Here is an 8,994-nt window from a genome sequence, read left to right on the forward strand (position 1 = left end):
ATTGGTGTCGAGATGTTCCGAAACTGTGAACATGGTTTGCTGGTTGGTGGTCGACTTCTGGTTGGTCACAAGTATCTGTTTACATTGTGGTTATGTGCAGACAAGTATCACTGAGTAGTGTTTGGTTTAGAGTTTGCTGGTTGGAGATTGATGTTTGAGACGTTTGAAGGGTAATTTCTGGTAAGAGACAGGTCACTTTGTGGGGATTAGTTCATAGTTTGTTGGTTGCAAATCAATTTCTGCAAGTTTGGAGATTGACATCTGGTTGGTCCGTCCATCCATCCATATTCTTCCACTCATCTGGGACCGGGTCACTGGGGCAGCAGTCTAAGCAAAGATGTCCAGACTTCCCTCTCCTCAGCAACTTCCTGCAGCACCTCTGGGGGGACCCTGAGGCGTTCCCTGGCCAGCCGAGAGACATAATCTCTCCAGTGTGTCCTGGGTCTTCCCCCAGGGCCTCTACTTAGTTTGACATGCCTGGAACATCCCTTCAGGTAGGTAAACCGGCACCTTAATGTGATCCCAGGAGCCTAGCCGTCTGTGGCTTGTGCAATTGGCAGGGTCTCCCAAACAAGTCCTAGGTGACGAGGCAGACAAAAAGAGGTTCCGACATGAAGAACATTAAAAGCCTCGTTTCCACTGAGCTGTCCGGTCTGGTACGGTCCGGTTCAATCTGGTATTTTGAGCATTTCCATTGCTAAAATGGACCCAATAAATAATTCCGACCCGTACCTCTTGAGGGCCCCCATCGGTTGTAGGTCTATAGAAAAATAGAACGGGCGGAGTCGCCTGTTGTCACCCGCTGATTGGTAGAAAGTGGTGAGGACATCAGAAAGCACCAATATAGCGCTAAGCTAGCGTTTCCGTTTTCCTCTTTACGGCGGTATTCTTCTTCACCGGCAGCAATTTTCTTTTAAACAACATTAAATTCCTGTTATACACGATGTACAAAAAGTAAAGCAAGAAATAGACGAGCTGCTGGATGATCTCCATTGTTGTTGCTTTACTAGTCATTGCATTACAATGACGCAACGACATGATAGTGGGTTAAACCATGCATGCGTCGTGAAAACAAACCACTCAATAGGAGCGAGGCTTTACTGAGTGGAAAGACTCGCCAGAATTAACTGGTCTGTACCGTACTACTCCTTCCATATTGGACTGCTCAGTGGAAATGAGGCTAAAGAGTCTGCTCGGATTGGCATCACCAGGGTCCCGTTCTGGATCAGGCTAGCTAAAGGGTTTGGAGCTAGCAGGCAAGCATCTGGTTTCCAGAGCTCTTCCCATAGGTCCTTGTTTGGTCCAGCTCAAAGAGATGATGTTGGATCACTCTCCCATGGGCCTACCACTTGCAGAAGAACTCAAAAGTAAAATGTAGCTTGAAAAGTAGTCGAAGGCGGGGCAACTACGGTTATGGAACAAATTAATATCTGGGTGGTTTAAGGCAAAAAAAATCGATTAATTATCAGTCAAAAACAGTTAGTTTAGGCTGTACAATGGATGGTTTTGAGTTGATAGGTGGTTGCCTTAAGATGTTAATTATTTGATTGTAAGTTTATTGATAGTCGGTTGCCCCTCAATGTCACACGATCAGTGTTTGGTATTTATTGGTTGGTTGCAAAAACTCAATTGCAAGCTGAATTTAAGGCAGTTGCATGTAGATATTTGGTTATTTGCAGGTAAATATCAAGTTGAAAACTCGTATTAATTGTTTTTAGAGTTAAGGACTAAATTTGCTTGGTTTAATCCTTGCAAACGGTTATAATGCTAGCAGACAGGTTTGTTAATTAGCTGGCTTGTTGGAGGTCAATCTTTGGTTTGGCTGCTTTTGAACACCTGATCCCTTGGTGGTTTATATTTGGTTAGTTGCTACTTGATTGGTTCCTGCATTATCGTCCCTTTGAGAAGCGATGGAGGTCATCTGCTGCTCTTTGGTGTCCCATAGTTAACCCTGCACAAATGTGAAAAATGAGGCTCCACCTTTGAACGGATTCACTCCAACACAAAAGGAGCGTCCTAAAACAATTACTGTGTCAGTGAGCCAACACCAGGAGGGGTTAAAAGTGTTGTAATGGGACAGCTATGTAACGACTTTCAAACTAATGAAGTTGGTAATCAAAACAAGTCAAGTGATGACAATGTTCTCCAAAAATCCTTCAACAAAAAACAAAGCAAAACAGAAAAAAAATCTGGTTATAAGTTAGCGTTTGATTTGCTGAAAGGTGATATAATATTAAAGTGCTAATGAATTCATAATTTTTGGAATTAGCTTGTTGAGGATTGTGTCATGGGATGTGCATGGGTGTGAGTGGGGGGGGGGGCAGTATTTATATATTATTTGTTTTATTCATGTGTAAGACAGTTTGAGTTGTGTTTCATTTGAAAAAGGCTATATAAATATAGATTCATTTGATTGATGTATGCTGTTTATTTCTGGCAGGCTTGTGTTTGGTTGGCTGCTCCCTAGTGTCTAACTTATAGTACTTTTATATTTGGTAAGTAGCTGGTTTTCTTTCTGGTTAATAGCTAACTAATATCCAGGTGGTTCCAAGTCAATGAAATTGTGATGGCGGACTTATTAGCTACAGGTTAGTTTCTGGTTAGTTGCAGGGACAATCTGTTTGCTTCAAGATAACTTCTGGTTGGTTGCAGACTAATTTATATTTGGTCGCAGGTTCAATTTTGAAGGGTTGGAGGTTTATTTTGTTGATTGTGGCTAAATACTGATTGGTTACTAGTTATTTGCAACCTAATACGTGTTTAGCTACATGTTTGTTTATGACTGGTTACAAAATGTGAAGTTCTTTAGGGTTGGAAGATGATTTTGCGCTGGTTACTGGTTATATCCTGGTTACGTGCAGGCTAATTTCTGTTTGGTTGCAGGTTGATTTCTGGCTATGAGAAGAATAATATTTGTTTGATTGCATGTTAATTACAGATTGGGTTGCAGGTCCCCTCCTTAGTGATTGCAGAATAACTATTTGCTTGCAGGTTGATCTCTTGATGGCTGCAAGATTAATCTTTATTGGTTGTAGGTTACTTTCTGGTTAATTGCAAACAGTTTTTGGTTGCAAGTTGATTTCAGGTTGCTTGCAGATTAATTACTCATTGGTTACCAGTTACTTTAAAGGGGCCATATCATGAAAAAACAACCTTTTATGCTTTTAAGTGTACTATACTGTTCATTCCTCACTATAAAGCAGGGGTCCCTAAATCCAGCCCTCAAGGGCCAGTGTCCTTCGTCTTCCAGCCAACCTCCTACTGAAGCTCCTTATTGGCTAAACACGCCTGATCCAGGTAATCAGCAGCAGATAAGGCAGGGTTTCTGGAAAACCAGCAAGAGGCCGACCCTCGAGGCCTGGAGTTGGGGTCCCCTGCTATAAGGAACCCCAAAGTGGTATTTTGATCCGTTCCTGCATTTCTGAGTAATCCTCTTAAAACTTGTGCTCACAGCACCAGCCCCTCCCATACCCACAAAGACCAGCGGGTCCTCACGTGTTGATGTCATGAAAAGCCCCTTTTAGGAAGAGTCTGCTCTAACAGCACCATCCCCAATATAACACCAACATCCAATTTCTCCACGGAGCTAGCGGTGATCAGCAAAAACATTCATTTTAGATGCAGAATACTATATATCTTCCAGTTGTGTCCTGTCTTCATTAAATTCCAGCGTAAACAGGTTTTTGTTACAGGTTGATTTCTAGTTGGTTGTAGACTAATTTCTGTTTGGTCGCAGTTTGATGTTGATTTTTGGTTGATTTCTGGTTGATTGCAAGTTAATTTCTGGTTGATTGCAGGTTGATTTCTGATCGATTGCAAGTGGATTTCTGTTTGGTCGCAGGTTGATTTCTGGTTGATTACAAGTTGATTTCTGTTGGGTTGCAAGTTGATTTCTGGTTGATTTGAGGTTGATTTGTGGTTAATTGCAGGTTGATTTCCGGTCAATTGCAGACTAATTTCTGGTTGGTTGCAGGTTGACTTCTGGTTGGTTGTGGACTAATTTCTGTTTGGTCCCAGGTTGATTTCTGGTTGATTGCTAGTTGATTTCTGGTGGAGATGAGGTTGATTGCAGGTTGATTTCTGGTTGATTGCTGACTAAGTTTTGCTTGGTTGCAGGTTGTTTTTGGCTAATTCTATACTAATTGTTTCTTGGTTGCTTGTTGATTTCTGGTTAGTTGCAGGTTAATTACTGGTGTGTTGCTGGGTACTTCCTTGTTGATCACAGGGTCCCATCTGTTTGGCTGTATGTTGGCTTCTGGTTGATTTCAGGTTATTTCCTGGTTTGTATGAGTCTAATTTCTAACTTGTAGGTTAGAATTTTGCTCTGTTGCAGCTATATGTCTTGCTGACTCCTGACTTATATCAGGTTGGTTCAGGGGCAGATGCCCCCCCCCCCCCATTTTTGAGTCCATATAACTATCATAACTGAGAAAGACTAAGAATTAATTAATACAAGCTTCTTTATAAACTGCCTTTTTTTGCTAATAAAAGCAACAATAATAAAACTGTTTGAAAATTAAAACTGTTTATTTTTGTTCCTTTCATTTGTAATGGTCTTTATCCCCTTTTGCCCCCTTCCAAAGCCGTCAACCCTCCTCCTGCCCCCCCATGTAAAATGTTCTAGCTCTGCCACTGGGTTGGCTGCAGGCTGGTATTTCTGAGAATGCAGGTCCATTTCTGGTGTGTCGCCGACGGTTATGTGGTCAGTTGCAGATCCCGCCTTGAGACTTCGCAATCAGGGACACACAAAATCAAAATCCTGTAGACGTCTTTCTCTTGTAAAGTGAGCAGATCGATAAGGGATCACACCCCTGTAGGGCCCTCCTGACCCGCTCAACATGATGGGCGGAAGGTTACACAGAGGAGAAATTCAACAGTGAAGAATTCCTGCACTGTATCTCCAGACATCCCGTCTCCTGGTGAGTGGTCACCTTTTGGATTCCTATGATTGTCATTAAAGCAGCAGATCAATGCGAATGAAGAGCCGTCTAAAAGCAGGAGACAAGGGTTGAATTTTGTCTCTTACAGAAAATCAGGTCTTCAGTTTTAGTAGTTGTTGAAAGTGGGTTTGGGTGCTTTAGTTTGTGTGTAAATGAATCAATAATTACCATTTTTGTGACATTTAAGCTGGAGCCACGCCGTCTACAGACGGTTTAAGGTTTATTCTTTGACAGAGCAGTCCGCCTATATCGTAATATACCCAGGAAATCTTTGGATGCACAAACATTCATGTGTTATACCTTTTTTTGTTTAAAGATGATTCAATCTTATTAAAAGTATCTATTATTTAGAAGTCAGAAAAGGAGAAAACTTCTTTTAAACTTGTCAGAACTGCGTGACACGTCTCCCATGATGCAAAAGTGCAGAGAAAGGAATGCAGTTCAGTCAGTCAGGCAGAAAGGGTGTATTAATTATACCTGACGTTGTCCAGATTGACAGTTGTTAAAGTCGGGTAGCTGCTGCTTGGGTCGTGTAAGTATGCTGTGGTGTTTTTCACCTTTTATATTAAGTTTGCTCTACATTTTACTGTGAATTTTTATTTTTTAAATGAAAGAGATTTGCAGTGTTTTTAATGGAAATCTGAAGGCTTTTTGTTACGATTAGAAACTGGAATGTTTGGAAGGAAGAAGAAAAATTGAAACATGTTATTTTTTTTGTTTTAGTATGAATTCAAATGCAAAATTAGAAGTGATGTTTAAAAATGCTTTTTTGTCCATCATATTTAAAGATAAGAAGTGATGCATATTTTACTGACAAAAGAAAAAAAAAAGCTCAGAAAAAATCTATAAAATTAAGCAAAATGCTTGTTTGTAATGATTTAATCTAAATGTGTAAAAGTCTACCAAGCTGATTAAACTGGTTTACCTGAAGTGTCTTTGGCCAACGCCTTTATTTTGAAAGAGGAAATCACAAGATATTTGTTGGATTTAACAAAATTTTTTGAAAAACTTGAAAGATGAAAAAACTGTTTTTGTAGTTTTCACCCCTATTATTCTGACGTAAACTGGAAAAATTGGACTAAAAACAAATAGTGACACCAAAAAATAAAAACTTAGAAAAACGCTAAAAGAATAGCTAAAATCTCTGCTTTTAACTATGTAATCTCAGCATTTGAAAGTGTACTAAGCTAATAAGCCTATAATTATTGTGCCTGATCCAACTGGTTTAACCGATCTGTCTCTGGCCAACGCCTTATTTTCCTTTATGCAGAAGAAGCAATCAACAAACATGTTCAGCTCCAGCTCAGGTGAGACACACCTATCACACAAGTGTCAGTCATACTCAACTGTAGAGAAATCCTAATGAAAGATAAACATTTGCTGTCAATCTGCTTAAATGTTTCTTCTGTAGACCACCACCCTTCAGGTTATGACCTCGGTCCCCAACCTGGAGACAAGAAGTCTCATGGAGATCACGGTCAAGGCCAAGCGGGCGATAGACATCATGGAGATGGGAAACCCCATCATGATGGTGATCGTGAGAGTGACCGACGCCAAGATGAACATCATAGGGAGGAGGGAAAGGACAGGAAGAAGAAAGATAGCGGTGAGCGGAGTCACGATGGCAGCGGTGACCGCGACCACAGTCCTCAGCGCCAACGTGACGGCGACCGCGACCACAGTCCTCGCCGCCAACGTGACAGCAGCCAGGACCGTGACCACAGCCCTCGCCGTCGACGTAGCAACAGCCGGGAGCGCGACCACAGTCCTCGCCGTCGACGTAGCAACAGCCGGGAGCGCGACCATGAAGGAAAACATGGCCACAAGCATGACCATGGCCATGGTCATGGTCATGGTCGTGGGCGTGGTCATGGACGAGGAGGACACTGGTAATAGACAGAAAATGGGTAGGTTTTGGCTATTCTTTCAAAAAGTTTGCTGTCCTCTAAACTCCACCCACTTGTATAAAGTAGGTGGGGCATTAATGAAGAGATTATTATTATTACAAAAGTGGGAAAACCTTAATTTAGCTCAGGTCTGATGATTTCCTAAAACATTTTTTTATTGTCTTCCAGGAGGAAAAACCCCCGACCAGAAAAGATGAAAGAACTTCAAAGGAGAAACACTTCAGAGCATTTTTTGATGATGTATTTTACAGCAGCAGCTGGTGCTATATTCCTTTTTAGCCAAATTTGATAAAGAATCCAATAAAATCAAAGTTACGTTTGTTTTTTATGGCTGAAAAAGTCCCTGTCTTGGAGTTGAACTAAATAAATAGATTATTTTGACATATTTTAATCCAAATGTGCCCGTTCTTTTATTGTTTGGTGTTATAATATTTAAAGCAATGAAGAAAGAAATGTCTCCGCATAACAATGTTTATGCTAGCTAGCTGTAGCAGATGGAGAAATTTGCCCTAAATGGAGCCTGTCAAGTTGATGGCTGCTTCTCTAATGTGAAAACAAAAGGAACGTTGGAGTTAACCTGCGGCCTGTGGGCGGAGCTGCAGTTAGATGAAAGAGGCGGGAGAAGTGGCTCCGCCCCTTCAAGACTGAAATAATTTTTTTTACACTTTTTAAAAGAAAATAATAGTAATACTATGTTCTGGAAAGACTATCTTTTATTCACTGTCTAATATGTTCAGCTGCTTTAGAGTATCAATAGAATTGACTATTTGCAATGAGGTGTAAAACCATGAAAGTGAACATCACAATGAATAATTTAAGAAATTCACAGTTTGCCCTAAATCTGAGCTTAATTTAAAAAAAAAAGATATTGTATTTTAATTTGCCTTGTACCCTCTGGTTTACTTCATTTTACTTGGATTACTAGGAACAGTTGAAACTTTCATTACCTGAAACTGTCCAAAAAATAACTTTTTTTGTAAAAAAAAAAAAGGTGTTCAATCATACTTTGTTATTAAGGGCTTAGCACAATAATAAAGATGCATCCATAGTCAATTACTTAATGCAATTAGTGGGAAAACTCTCACTCCGATAATCTTTTGATGTATTTTAAAACCATTCTCAGTGGTCTTTTAATTATTTTTAAGCTGTTTTTAGCCAAAATGATAATAATAAATTCTGTTGTTTTCCAGGACGTAGTTTCTGCCGAGGAGCAGTAGTTCATTAGTTGTGGGCACTACTGTTGGCACAGAGTAAGCCAGCACTCATTTCCCATCATCCATTTGGTCACATTCTCTCCCACTAGCTTACAGCTCCTCATTACCCCAAGCCAACATTAGCGGTGCAACAAAAACAGCTAGCAATACTCATGCTATCCAGTTGTACAGTTTTGAGCCAGATACCAACTCAAATGAGGAAAACCAAGATGTACATGATGTATTTGTCTGCATGTGGATGCATCAGAATGGAGCCGAGCCCACAGTGGTTTGTGCTTTTTCAGACTGCATTTTTTTATCTGCTCCTAATTCACCACAATATGAATAAAAAATACACAGAAGTGCAATTTTAAGCTTAATTTTCTTTAAACACATTCTCCATCATGAGGAAAATAAGCTACAAGAACCTGTTAAAAAGACCAAAAACTCTTTACAGTGGGGTTTTAACGTCACCCCTCCATTACCTTTTTGTCTGGATGTTTTGTTGTTGTTGTTATTTTTTCAAAAACTATTTTTCAAAAACAAAACACTTGATCAAAATAAAATAAAAACACTTTTTTAATCCTTAAGACCCCATCACTCTAACAGATAAATATCTGTAATTGGTTCACTTGGTATGTGGTATATTTTACATAATTTTATTTTTAAGGAAAAAATGGTTCTAGGTTCTTATGGGTTAAAGGAAAAACTGACAAAAAAATGAGGATCCTTAGATGCATTTGTGCTGCCTTTTACTGTTAAAACCGACAGAGTATAAAAAAAAGCAGCAAAATGAAGAAAAAAAAATTGTAGTTATGTAACTATTGACTGAAACATGTTTTAATGCTATTAAAAAAAACATATAAACAAAAATATATTTATTTTTCTTAAAGGATTTTGAATTAAATTTGTAAAAAAAATTAAGAAGTCATCTTGCAGTAGGACCAAATGGCC

This window comes from Oryzias melastigma, linkage group LG2 (genome assembly GCF_002922805.2).
Source record: "Oryzias melastigma strain HK-1 linkage group LG2, ASM292280v2, whole genome shotgun sequence".
NCBI classification, from domain to species: Eukaryota; Metazoa; Chordata; class Actinopteri; order Beloniformes; family Adrianichthyidae; genus Oryzias; species Oryzias melastigma.